The 13,644-nt window shown below is 36.2% G+C and overlaps 1 long non-coding RNA gene across 1 annotated transcript in view; it reads left to right on the top strand.

The window, feature by feature from the left end:
• The window catches only part of LOC124976719 (uncharacterized), a 53,107-nt gene that overhangs the window by 21,436 nt on the left and 18,027 nt on the right, over positions 1 to 13,644 (top strand). The window contains exon 2 of the long non-coding RNA XR_007107052.1: positions 3,198 to 3,276. This is a non-coding gene — a long non-coding RNA (uncharacterized LOC124976719). The remainder of the gene's footprint in view (positions 1 to 3,197; positions 3,277 to 13,644) is intronic.

Genomic DNA, 13,644 nt, shown 5'->3' with positions numbered 1-13,644 from the left:
ATATATAAAATATATGTATATAAATATATACGTGTGTGTGTGTATATATATATATATATATATATATATATATATATATATATAAAACGAACCCAGTATCTGAAGATACAAGTGAGAAAGAAGGGGCTGAGGATTGTTCAATCCCCCAAAACTGTACTATATCTTATAATTTGTTCAATAGTGTTTGTTTTGCTGAACATTCAGGTATCCCAGTGTTAAAACTTTTCCTCTCTTTCTTTACTTTTTTCATTCATTTTCTTAGCTATTCCATACAGTTGGCATCTTGTTTTCTTTGTGGCAGTTTTCTTTCCCCAACCTGTGATTCCTGTGATGGGGCACATTGTAAAACATGATGGGTTTTTGTAAGGGAGAGTAATTTTTGGTATGAAAGACCGAAAGACTCAAAGATTTCCCCGCTTCTTCTCTCTAGCGGTGACTCTGAGATCTTTGGTTTATGATTACTTGCAGTTTTGAATCACCCATTTACCTTCTTCCAGGGGTAGCACCTGGGGTTTGCAATGTGCCACTGCTATCACATGGTGTACTGTACAGACCTCTAACCAAGTCGTCTTTGAAGAAGGTGTGGAGTTGTTTCTAGGGCTCAGGTCCTGTGGGCAGGAGCACAGGTGGAAGGGCAGAGGAAGATGGCTCGAGGAACCACGCAACTTGACTGCCTTCAAATGAATAGTTGGCAACACATAGCAGCAGAATCTAGTTGGAAAGTCCTGTGTATAACTAGCTAAGCACAGACACATCAAGGCTTCTTCCCAGTGTATTTTCTTCCTAGCCCATAAACTTTCTCTTTTCTTTTTAATTTTGAAGTAATTTCAGATTTACAGAAAATTGCAAAAATAGTACATCCTTATGTCTTTCTTCTAGATTCCTCAAATGTTAACATTTTTACCAATGTCTTAATATTCTCTTTCCAGATACTTATGTACACATATAAAAATGTACTTTTTCTGAGTCATTGATAAGTCACAGACATGCAACTTTACCCCTGTATGTAATGTATATTTCTTAAAGACAATGACTCTATCTTCCAAAACTACAGAGTAACAATCATAATCAGGAAATTAATATGGATACAGTGGTTTGTGTGTGTGTGTGTGTGTGTGTGTGTGTGTGTGTGTGTTACCAAGGATTGAACCCAGAGCCTCATCTATGCTAGGTGAACCCTCTACTGAACTACATCCCCAGCTTGGATACAGTGTTAATTATTAGTTAATCTACAAACCTTACTTGAATTTTGCCAATTATTCTTAATGTCCTTTATGGCAAAAGGAAAAAAAATCCTGTATAAGATCCAACATACAATGCCTCTGGATTACATTTAGTTGTTATGTCTTTTAGTCTTCTTTAATCTGGGACAGTCCCTTAGTTTTTCTTTGTCTGTCATGACCTTGACAACTTTGAAGAATATAGGCTAGTCATTTTTTAGAAAGTCCCTCAGTTTGCATTTGTCTAATATTTCCTCATGATTAGATTCAGACTGTACATTTTGGCAGAGAAATCACAGAAGTGATGTTGTGTCCCACTCAGTGCCCCACATCAGGAGGCATATGATGTCAATATGTCTCCTTAATGGTCATGTTAGCTTTGATCACTTGGGCAATATGGTAGATGGCATATTTCTCCACTAGAAAGTCACCTTTTGTAATTATTAAGTATTTCATGGACAGATGCAAATATCTTATTTCTCATCAAGGTATATATCCATAATGATTCTTGTTTCAAACAGTTATTACTATGGTGATTGTCAAATGGTGATTTTGAATTTCATGATTGCTTTTGATTTATTAGTTGGTATTTTACTTTAAGGAAAGGCTAGATTTCTTTTTTCTCTTCTTTCTTTTCTTCTTCCCTCCTTTCTTCCTTCTTTCCTTTTCTTTCTAACTGTATGCGTTCACAGAATTTCATCATATTCTAAGAGTTGTAATTTGTTACTATGATTTATACTTAGAATGACCCAAATTTTTCTAGTGGGGAGTTCTTTGAAGTTGATTTCTGTCTGACATATCCCCATCAGTCTCTGAATTCTTCCTTCCTCTCTGGTATAGAAAGATGTTCTAGAGTCATCTTGTACATATCCCACCACAGTACTGGAACCAGTCATTTCATCTTGGAACTCTAATTTCCTCTGGTGGAGAATGGCATGTAGAAAGAAGCCAAGATCTGAATGCTAGGTGTGCTCATCAGCACAAAGATATCATTACTTCTAGTCTTTCTTAGCAGATGCAGCTAGAGAACACACACATACCTGTATACATGAATACTCACCTATCTATATGTAATTATGGCAATGGGGAATAAATTTTTACTTTGCGTTTGGATAGTACTTTAAAAAAATTCCATGTCTCATATTTTCATCAAGTTTAAAATGGCTTATCATTTTCTCCCCAATTTTGGGACACATTTTCTTCATCTCTTTTAAAATTGCAAACTCTAACACATGTTTTACACACACACACACACACACACATGCACACACACACACACACACACACACACAATATATATATAGACCAATGCAAGTGGGCAGAAACAATAGAAGGAAAGCCTTACTGATCTTCAATGCTGTCTTCAGAAAGTTATGAAGGTATGTCCATGTCTCTGCTAGGGCATGTGAACTGATTCCTCCAATGAGGCAGGTAAAATTGGAAAAGTTCATTTATTTGGACTGATGTAATCAACAATGCTGTAGGAAAAATAAGAGAATGTTGACTAATATTAGCTGGTATTCAATGAAGGAATTATTTTTTAATGAAATATGTAGAACATGTAATATGGTTTTTATGACTCTTTAAAAAGAGCATATAGTATAAAGGTTTCCAGAGTTTCTTGTCCATGGACTTCCCTTTTTATGGAGCATCTAGATGAATTTATGTTCCCTGAAACTTACTCTGAGAAATGCTGTTACACGCACATTCACTCATATGATAAATGGCCTAGAGTCATACATAAAGCCCTAGATTCTGCTGGATGAAGTCCTGATGGAGCTTTCTCTCTGCCCTATTTTATCTGTTCAGCTTTTTATGTGTCTCTCATCAAATGTATGTTTCATATTCATGTATCAATGAGATCTTGGAAGTATTTAAAAATTAGCAAGTGTGCTAATCAATTTGAGTGTTCGTTTCTAATAGATAGATCTCTAATGTGTCCTCATTCTCTCCTGGTTCCTGTCCCATCTTTTTCAGAAGTCTGTCATGATCCTGCCCCCTGCAGTGAATCTTGAGCACTTTGGAAAGTGCACATGTGTGAGAGGGGTGACTCCTTGTAAGTAAAATTGCCTCTGCATATCTTACAATTCTATCGGTATTCCTTTTTTTTTAAATTAATATATATGTTTTTAGTTGTAGATGGACATAAATACCTTTATTTTATGTATTTATTTTCATGTGATGCTGAGGATCAAACCCAGTGCCTCACACATGCCAGGCAAGTGCTCTACCAGTAAGCTACAACCCCAACCCCTCCATCTGTATACCTTTTAAAAAATCTTATATATTATGGGTAATATAGAATTGATCCCTTCAAGATTTTATTTTTCATCAATTTCATTTTTCTACAGAGCCACAGAAGATGCAAGTTAAACTAAAATTTTTCCAAATAGATTATATTATACAAATATTTTAATATTCTATGCATCTAGAATAATGTAATTGACTACCAAATCCTTTTTATGCTCCTGTTTTTCATTGATTGATAGATATTTACTAATACTACTAAATATATTCCTCCAATATTTAAAAAAAATCATGGACAAAACATTTTGGGTCCCAGAATGGGCTTTAGATCTGTAAATCAATCCCATGGATCGTTTTAAATTACTAATCATAAGCAAATAGATAAGCAAAAATGACTATAAATTGGGTTAATTACTGTAGCTCAAGTTTTAGCTCATAATTTTGACTTTCAAAGGCTACACAAACCAATTTTGTACTCTTAGATTATAATGAGCAGTCTTTATTCTTTAATCAGCTCGCCCCGTATCTAGCTGTCTAATGTAACATTCCTTTGAAGTCTAGAAAGATCTAACATAATTGAAGAAATGTCGAACTACTTGACTCTTTTTTTTAATATAAAGGAATTAAACATTAATCAGGTTTGTGCATCTCAATTAAGCCAATTAAAATTATCACAGAACGTAGTGCATACCGCAAGAGGTAGCTTTAATGCTTGAATACATTATCAACTTTCCCCTAATATTCCCACTTTCATTATGTTTATTACATAAAAAGTAAATACAGACCTGAAGTCCATATTAGAACACCCACCAGTTAATATGGTCTGGCGAAGCCCTGGTGAAAGTAGCACTTATTGTTTATGATGTTTATTCGATGACTGCTGCTAGTGCTGGAACCTACCTTAAATCTTCCTGCCAAAGAAGGAATTCTGTAATTACAGTGATGACTGGAGCCTTCATCCAAATAGCCCATTAACTATTCAATTTGCTTCCCTAACAACTGGGAAATGCAGTTTTGGTCTTGCAGGCTATAGAATATACACAAAGTCCATATAATTACTAATAATTTGTAACAAGTGTTAATTGATAAACAGCTCCCTCTGGTAGCTTAATTAAAGCTGTAGGATAGCTAGGCGATTTACAACTGGGATTGATCTCAATTAGTCAACAAAATCTGTGTAGTCTGTTCAAAGAAGAGTAAGGAAATTTAGCCTAGTGAGGCTTTGGGGATTTTGTCTTGTCTTCTGTTTCTTTTTCCTTCAAGGAGAGAAATACAATCAGAAGAGCTGCCTCGCTTTGTCAGGAGCGATCTACCCAGCTTATACGGTGCATTACTTGCAGGCTCTTTAGCATTTGTTCTTCCATTTGTTTATTCTCTGTCAGGTTACTGAAAAATATTCAAGCATTTGCTTTTATTGCACCCAGTGGTACACATTGCTGAATACCAACCCGGAGGGACCTAAAAGTAGAAGGGAAAAGCAATTTTTAAAACGTCAGGTTTTCATCTCGCAGATCTGTTTGCCAACTGGCATTTTGGGGCCATAATTAGAGGACAGACCAAGAAAGGTGGCATGGGGGAATCACCAGAGACTTGGTGGCCTGGGGATCTTGTAAAGCCATCTTGGCTGCTTCAGGACTCAACTTATTTTATCATGTGGGCTAATAGAATAAAAACCTAATCTGAGCATTGCTGAAACTGCCCCTGTGGAATAGAAGAAGAAAAAGTGTCATCTGTGCTCTGTGAGATCACAGACTGGCTGCAAACAGCTGCTGAAACATTAATTAATCTGTTTGCAAATAAATTGTGGATCTGTGCTAGCTGAAATTGCTGTTATAAACAAGCTGGGATGCTGTACTTCCCAGGTTTGCCTGTATTTTAAGATTTTTTTTTTTTTTTTTTTTTTTTTTTTTTTTTTTGTGCCATAAAATCACCAGGGCCCTGATCTTGTGTATTTTTACTTCTGGAAGCTCTGAGTGCATATACCCAGCTTGGAGGCAGTCTGTACCAGTTGTGGTACTTTTGAAGGTTCTACAATACTGAGTGAAAGGGTCCAGCACCTCATTTAAGTCAGATTTGTTAATCAAAGAGAATGAAATATTCTACAGAGTAAATGGATGTGATTTAATAATTTTGTAGTTTTTAAACATTTCGTAAGTGTCACAGTTGCTTAATTTGTTCTAACTAGGCTATGGAAAATTCTTGTTGCTGTGACAGAAGATTAATGTTGATCTCCAGGTTTACTCATTTTTATAAAAGTGACAGTATCTCTAGCTAGAACAGGAAGTCTGAAAGAGTTTGTCTTGCCAAAGATAGAAGGTCTGATGCCATCTGTCACCTGTTTTTTGTCCATTTTTCTTAAAGATATTTTTAATTCAATAAACACTCATGTGTTTTCTCTTCATTTATTCAACATACATATATTGAATGCCTGGTATGAACCAATTACTCTACTATGTGCTGTGAACACTAGTTCTCAAGGGGTTTATGGTCTCGCTCATGAGTTGATGAACTTTTTCTTAAAGGATCAGATAGTAATATGGATCCCTTTGGGGTCCAGAGAGCCTGTTACAACAACTGGATTCTGTTGTAACTTAAAAGAGCCAGTAACAATATGTAAGTGAATGATCATACCTATATTCCAAAACAACTTTATTTATAAAAAACTGATATCTGTCTGGATTTAGCACTTGAGCTATAGTTTGCCAATCCCTGGTCTAGGGGGAAAGAGTCAAGTAAAAAGCCAAACTGCAATCCAGTGTGACCATGATCTCTTATGGCTAGAAGATTAATTGGACCAGGTATGGTGGCCCATGCCTGTAATCCCAGAGGCTCTGGAGGCTGAGGCAGGAGGATCACGAGTTTGAAGTCAGCCTCAGCAATAGTGAGGTGCTAAGCAACTTGGTGAGACCCCGTCTCTAAATAAAATACAAAATAGGGCAGGGGATGTGGCTTAGTGGTTGAGTGCCCCTGAGTTCAATCCCTGGTATCCCCTCCCAAAAGAAAAAGATTAATTGGGACATTTTGAGGGGAACTTTATGCAGATTTGCTAGTGGTGGTGACTTATAGGCTAGAGTAGACTATCTTTAGAGAAGCTCTAAGTGGGAAGGAGGAGCTCTGACTGGGAGGAAGTGATTCAAATGAAGGAACAATGTGGGCAGAGTGTCCTGAGCACAGGTGACAAATGGATCAATGTCCACGGTGAAATATAGCATGGTGCATATGGTGGTAAAAACACATTAAGATGTTCATCATTCTCATTTTCCTTCTTCCAACTGCATTGTAGGATTATACTTTTTCATTCTGTCCTAAAAGTAAGCTTGATCATATGACTTGTTTGGCCAATGCAATGTAGTGGGAAGGGTCATGGTTACCTCTGGGTGGAAGATTTAAGAGGCAATATTCAATTCTCCACATTCCCATCTTTTGCTGGAGAGATCACAGAAGCTTGTATTGAGAAACAAGGCCTGGTTCCTGAGAGATTATGGTGGCCCCCTCTGTCCCTTGTAACTTTCACTGGACATTTAGTGTGAGATTCTGATGAATCTTTGTTAAGTAAAACCAATGAATTTTTTTTTAAAAAATTCCAAGGTAGCCTAGTCTATTCCATTGCAATGTGTTCCTGAGACAAAAACTGTTCGTAGAAGGCTTTGTCATAGTACTGGGGAAAAGACAAGGACTTCAAGGAGTTTACAATCTCCTGGCACTCAATTATGACACAAAGCAAAATGTGGTAGGACCTTTGAAAGAAGTAAAAAATGCCAGAGTATAGTAGAAAGAAGGTCCATCCTAGAATCTATTGAAAAGTGTTTATTAAAAAGCTGTCATTTGAGCTGGGTGCAGTGGTGCGTGCTGTAATCCCAGGAACTCAGGAGGCTAAGGCAGGAGGATCATGAGTTCAAAGCCATACTCAGCAATTTAGCAAGGCCCTAAGCAAATTAGTGAGACCCTGTCTCAAAATAAAACATAAAAAGGTCTGGGGATGGGGCTCAGTGGTCAAGTGCCCCTGGGTTCAATCGCTGGTACAAAAAAAAAAAAAAAAAAAAAAAAAAAAAAAAAAAAGCTGTTATATGAATTGAGTTATAAAGATCAGCAGTTTTATCAGGCAATAATTATTAATTAGTTATAATTAATAGTTATATGCAATAAGGAGGAAAAGGAATACAGATGGTGAGAAGAGAATGACACATGATGTGGAAGCCAAAAATTATAATTTATTATTTAGTTTGTCAGTCAGAAAAGACAACTGAGGTCAATCAATGGGGACCCTTACATGCCACACCAAGGAGTCTGAACTTAGGTATAATAGGTACAATGATTGATGGAGAATCAGAAGATCTGGTTTCTGATCCTGTTTGTACTAATGACCAGCTGGGAAGCAAAAGGTTGTCTTTCTCCATTTTCCCCTGCATTATAGCCAAGAGGCTATTAACTGCACTTATGCTGAAATGCTTCTCTCAGGCTGAGATAGTTCAGATCCAAGTCAGATCTGGGGTGGTTGGAGGAACATCTGCCCATGAGAGCAAAGGAATTGTTATGTACATCTCATCTTGGTTCATGGTGCTCAGAATGAAGTTATCAATAAAAATCTGTAATTCCCACAGACTTAAGTCTTTTTAGACTTAAGTCTTTAGAATTGAACTTCTTTTGTTGTTATTTTGTTTTTGTGGTGCTTGGAATCAAACTCAGGGCTTCACGCATATCAGGCAAGGGCTCCACCCTGAGCTATGTCCCCAGACCCTGTAATTCTTGATATTTTGCAAATCTTTTCAGAAACCTATTTATAGTTATGTCATACCTATTTGTATTTAGTGCCAATACAATATTCTAAGAGCAATGAGTTTTTAAAAGTTTTACCAATGGCTGTCTGTTTCAAAGGGTATAAGGTGTGGAATGCCAAAGCAGGCATCAGATAACATGGGTCTAGTCTGGGTTACAAAACTTGTCAACTTGAATACTTTTGTAAAAACTCCACCTTTCTTAGAATTTTCTCATCTGGTTCCTTGAAAGGGCTTAAGAAACTACTGTCAAATTTTTGTAAATAAAAGATATTATTTTTGTTGCTGTCAATTTTAAGAAGTGTTTTTAAGTTCAACTTGGAAGAGATGCATCTCTGGGATGCCAGCATTGCCTGTTAAGGATGGTGGGCCTGGACCATTTCACTTTTCTTGGGAAGTCTCCTATCTTCTTCAGTGTGAAGATGACTACATTTCTTGTGCCTCTACAAGATCTTACTCTTACTTTTTACTAAGGGCCCTGTTACATATTTGTTTTTATCTGCCACCTCTGAGAACTCCTTAAGAAGTATGTCTTACGAATCTTTGGGTCTTCACAGAGTGAAGTCATACCTATCTAGATGTATGTAGTTGGGTAGAGTAGAAGAGGAAAGAGGGGAAGAGGGAGAAAGATTTGACTAGGGCAAGGAAATGATGCCAGTCCCTAAGGCATTTAATAGGCCCTTGGCCCTGAATCAGCAGAGAGAGCATCATCTGCCCTCCCTCTTCTCACACAAACTTATTTTTCCTGATCCTCTTGTGTTGTGAGAATATTGATGTGCTGACTCTGATTCTCATGTTAAAGATATATATTTTACAAGGCTCTACAACATGGCTCTTAAACTTGGCCGATGACTTATCTGTGTTCTAAAATAGCTGCAATCTGTGGCAGTGCTGGGAGAAAAATTTCTCTGTTGGAAATAATGAAAAATGGAGTGTTAGTCTCTGATGTAACCCCTTTTTGAGAGATTTCCATGAGTAATTTTGACTATGCCAGGTGACTGTCTCACCTCTGTCTTCAAATATGGACTGACAGGCCTCTCTCTCTCACCGTGACCATAGCTTGGATATATCCTATAGCTTTTCATCTTTGGCTTTACAGCTGTCTCATTTTTAGTATCAAAATTTCCCTTTTAGTTCAAATTGCAACTTCATTCTCTCATCCAGTTCCAAACCTCTGCCCTCTTCCAATTGCCACAAAGCTTGGTTTCTGTCTAAAAACCTGTAAACCACAGGGAAAGGTATGTGGTGTTTTATTCTTTCACCTTTAGTCAGTCTTGTTCTTCCATTCTTCCTACCCCTTTCTTTATGTTTCTAAGTTCTTCTTCTGCTAGGACAAGACAAAAGAGACAAGAGGTAAAGTGCAGTGCCAAACTTGAAAGGTGGCCATAAAATCTAGCTGTGGCACCTACCATGTGTCAGGGAGCTGAAGGTTGGCTCTTTGATTCTGGAAAATGTCTGTGGGTTCCTTGGATACCCTTGTGGGACCTACCTTTGGCCTGGTAATGACCTCAGCACTGGAGATTTGTTCTCTAGGTAAGCTCTTAGAACTCTTGGACTCTGGGATAGGGTGTAAAGTGTAGGCCCTTTTCTGCTGGTGTTACCTTGTTCTGGCTAGTAACCCTCATGGGTGGAGTAGTTTCAGGATAGCTTATTGGAGATACCCTTATGTTAGGGGAAAATTTAATATCCTTTCCCCCTGCTCTGCCCCAAGATCTGGAAGGATAAGCCACTCACATCTGTCTTTTCTTCTGTTGTCACTTTAGTCTACATTAAGTTTTCAATCTTTACACATAACACCAGCACCCTAGGGCATAACCAATATCCCCAAAGAATTGTCCCAGACACAGCTCTGACTCAAGGGCACCAGAGAATCTTTGTGGCTCAGCATCTTGGCTGGAGTCTAATGTACTAACTGTCTATTCTGGAAGCCAGTCTCTGTTCTCTAAAAGGGATTTTCTTATTGCTCTTTCCTTACTTGGCTTAAGAAGGGTCACCCCTGAGGAATATTAAGTAAGTGCTGCAGTACTGCTCACTCTGTTGTTTCAAACTTCAATGACTCTCTTAATCTTCCTTTAAAATAGTATGAGTTTTCTTATAAGCTTGGAGTGGGTCACAGTGGCAGTTTTTCCATCCTGTGGTAAGTCTTTCCAGGATATACATTGATTTTTCATTAGATGTATAAATATGTGTTGTGTTCCTCTTTGGACCTTAGTTTAAAGACAACCCAAAAGTCCTTTTCAACATTTGATCTAGTAACATGTTGGATTTTTTTGCCTTGCACAGTAATTTTTAGAACCAGTTTTCCATGCCTATAATTTCAGCATATATGTGGGTGTTTAATACATATTCAAAAAACAAATTAAGCCCATATTCATTCTTGGGGTCATGCCGAGGGAAATCATGTGTTCTCAGAAAATCCTTCACTGGTTTGAGATTGACTTTTAAAACAAGAATTAACCCCTCTGCTAGTTTTCAGGAAAGGCTGCAAGCATAACAGTAATTCTAATATATGTTAACATAAAAAGAAAAAAAATGCATAAACTTTTCTAATGGATTAAAAACAAAACACCCTCCTAAGTAAAATATGGCAAATGAATCCAAAGCAACAAGAGAATACAATTAAATAAATTTGTTTTAAGAATGCAAAAATAGTTTTTTATTAGGTAATCTTTTGACATAGCTTGTCACATAAATAAAAGATTCTCAGTAAATTGTGAAAGAAAATTTGAAAAATTAAACATCTATGACTGAATTAAACTCTTTTTATGGTAAAAATAGATGTATCCTCCCTTAACATGATAAAAAGATGTTTAAATTTAAAATCCAGTATTGTTTCCAGTAATAAAATGCTAGAATCATTCTTATTAAAGTTTGGAACAAGTTTCCAATAATCACTATTATTGCTTAACATTGTTTAAAAAGCAGTAGACCATGCAATAAGAAAAGAAAAAGATTAATAGATAAATATAACAGGAAAAATCATTACTTCTTCTTGATATAATTATATATCAGAAAAATCCAAGAAAAGCAACTGGAGGGAAAAAACCTTTAGAGACAACAAGAGAATCCAGTAGATTGCCAGTATGTAATTAATGAAAAAACCCAACAATAACTATCACAGAAATATAACAAGTTAGAAAATAATGTGGGATAAGACATTCCATTTGCCAAAGATACAAATGTGATGACTTAGAAATAAATTTGACAAATAAGATGCAGGACAAATATGAGGAGAACTTCAGGTAAGCCTCCTTGAGGTAGAACATGATACTAGTTTGTTACAATGAAGAATTAACTCTTAACTCTCAACCTCTGAAGTACAAAACCACAATTTAGCCAAATAAACTTTGTTGAGGGACACAAAACAAGACTTATAAATGGCAAAATATATTTTGATCTTGAATATGGAGAATAAATATTGTAAGCATGCCAGTTTTCCCTAAATTAACCTAAAGTTTCAAGTAATTCTCATAAAAATATCAACTTTGTTTCAATCTTTTTTGGAGGGGAAGGGTAGTGGGAACTGAACCTAGGGGTACTTAATCACTGAGTCACATCCTCAGCCTATATTTTATTTAGAGACAGGGTCTCATCGAATTGCTTAGGGCCCTGCTAAGTTTCTGAAGCTGACTTTGAACTGACAATTCTCCCAAGTTGCTCGGATTAAAGGCATGTGCTGCCATGCCTGGATCTTCATTTTAATCTTGACAGAGTGATACTATAATTTTTTGGAAGAACAAACATGAAAAAATTCAGGAGATTAAAGAGAGAGGACAAGCCTTGCCAGATAATAAACTGTATTTCAAATCTATAACATTTGAAATAGAGTAGGTAATTCAGAAATAGAACTATATCCATATGGGAATTGATTATTGATTAAAAAAAGATATTTCAAATAAATGTTGGAAAATTGAGTAACTATTAAAAGATTTGGTTGTAGGCAAGTGAGCAACCATTTGAAAAAAAATTTTCTAGTCAAATTTCTACTTCATATCTTAAACCAAAGACTAGATAAGTTGAAGACCTAAAATAAACAATCATGCTATAAATATTCTATAAAAATTAGAAATTTGTAATAATTCTGAATAAAGAGAATTCTAAGGATGATATAAACTGCAGAAATCATTGAAAATTGGTAAATTTTACAACATAGATGTTGAATATTTTTACAGAGCAGAGAAAAAGTTATAAACAACAATAAAAGACAATACACAAATTGAGAAAGCATTTGCTTTTATAAGAGTGCATTTGAAATACAGAAAAATATTTCTGAGATACAGTGCATTAGAAAGTTAGATGTGAAGACACAAAGAAACATGGCTGAATAACATCACTGATAATAAACACACACACACACACACACACACACACACAAGACAATGATGTACCACTTTAACCTATTAATTTGCCTAAGATTAAGGATTGACCATTTCCAAAGCTGGCTCAGTTATAGGAAAATAGGTTGGTGCACTTGTGCACCGTTGGTAGAGATGTAAATTGGAGCAGTGTAGTTTAGAATTTACTTTTGGCATGATTAATGAAATTTTAAAATGTGCATATTCTATGAATATTTCTACTCGTAGAATTATATGCATTTCCTATGTATACATATATTTATCTATGATGTTCAAAGTTGTCTGCGTGTCCTATATCTATGTGGTAGACAATGTTGCAACATTGTCACAGCAAAAAGGTTGGAAAAATACTTAAATGTTATAAGCAGTTATAGGGTAAAGGAATTATGATATGTTCCAACAGTATCCTTTAAAGAGTTTGAGACAAATATGCAAGTATTGATATGTGAAGATGTCCACGATATATTATGTAACAAGAAAGCATTAGAAAATCATGTCAATTATGACTTCATTTGTGTGGCAGTAAAAGGATGTCCAACCAATATATGTGTGTATATGTTTTTATGCCCAGGTTTTATATAGAGAGTCACAAGAAACTAGAAAGTGATTAGTTCTGAGTAAAAAAAACATTTGTGCTTTTCCATACTGTTGATATTTGTTGCTGTTTTACTTGTTGCATATACTTTGATAACTTAAAAACTAGTTAGAAAGTTTCAAAAATTAGTAGAAGGCTAGGGCCTATGGCAAAAGGCTGTTAGTCAGTCCCCATCTCTCTTTGCCCACTTCAATGCATGGCACCTGGCTTCCAACTTTCAGCATCACATTTTTTTCTGAGGGCTTTCTGTGGCTCCCGAAGTCCTCTGCCTGCATGTACAATAGGCTAGAAATGCCAAGGAATTAATATCCCTTAGGACCAGCCTCAATCAATGACCATTAGGAGAGTTGTGTGAATACTTTCACTCACTAACTCCTAAACCGGATAGTCTTAAGGTTTGTGTTCTATTCTGGATCTGGATACCCCCAGTGGGACTAAGTTCCACATACCAT

Source organism: Sciurus carolinensis, chromosome 1, assembly GCF_902686445.1.
Source record: "Sciurus carolinensis chromosome 1, mSciCar1.2, whole genome shotgun sequence".
NCBI lineage: Eukaryota > Metazoa > Chordata > Mammalia > Rodentia > Sciuridae > Sciurus > Sciurus carolinensis.
The sequence above is the reverse complement of the archived record's forward strand: the minus strand, read 5'-3'. Positions and strand labels throughout refer to the sequence as shown.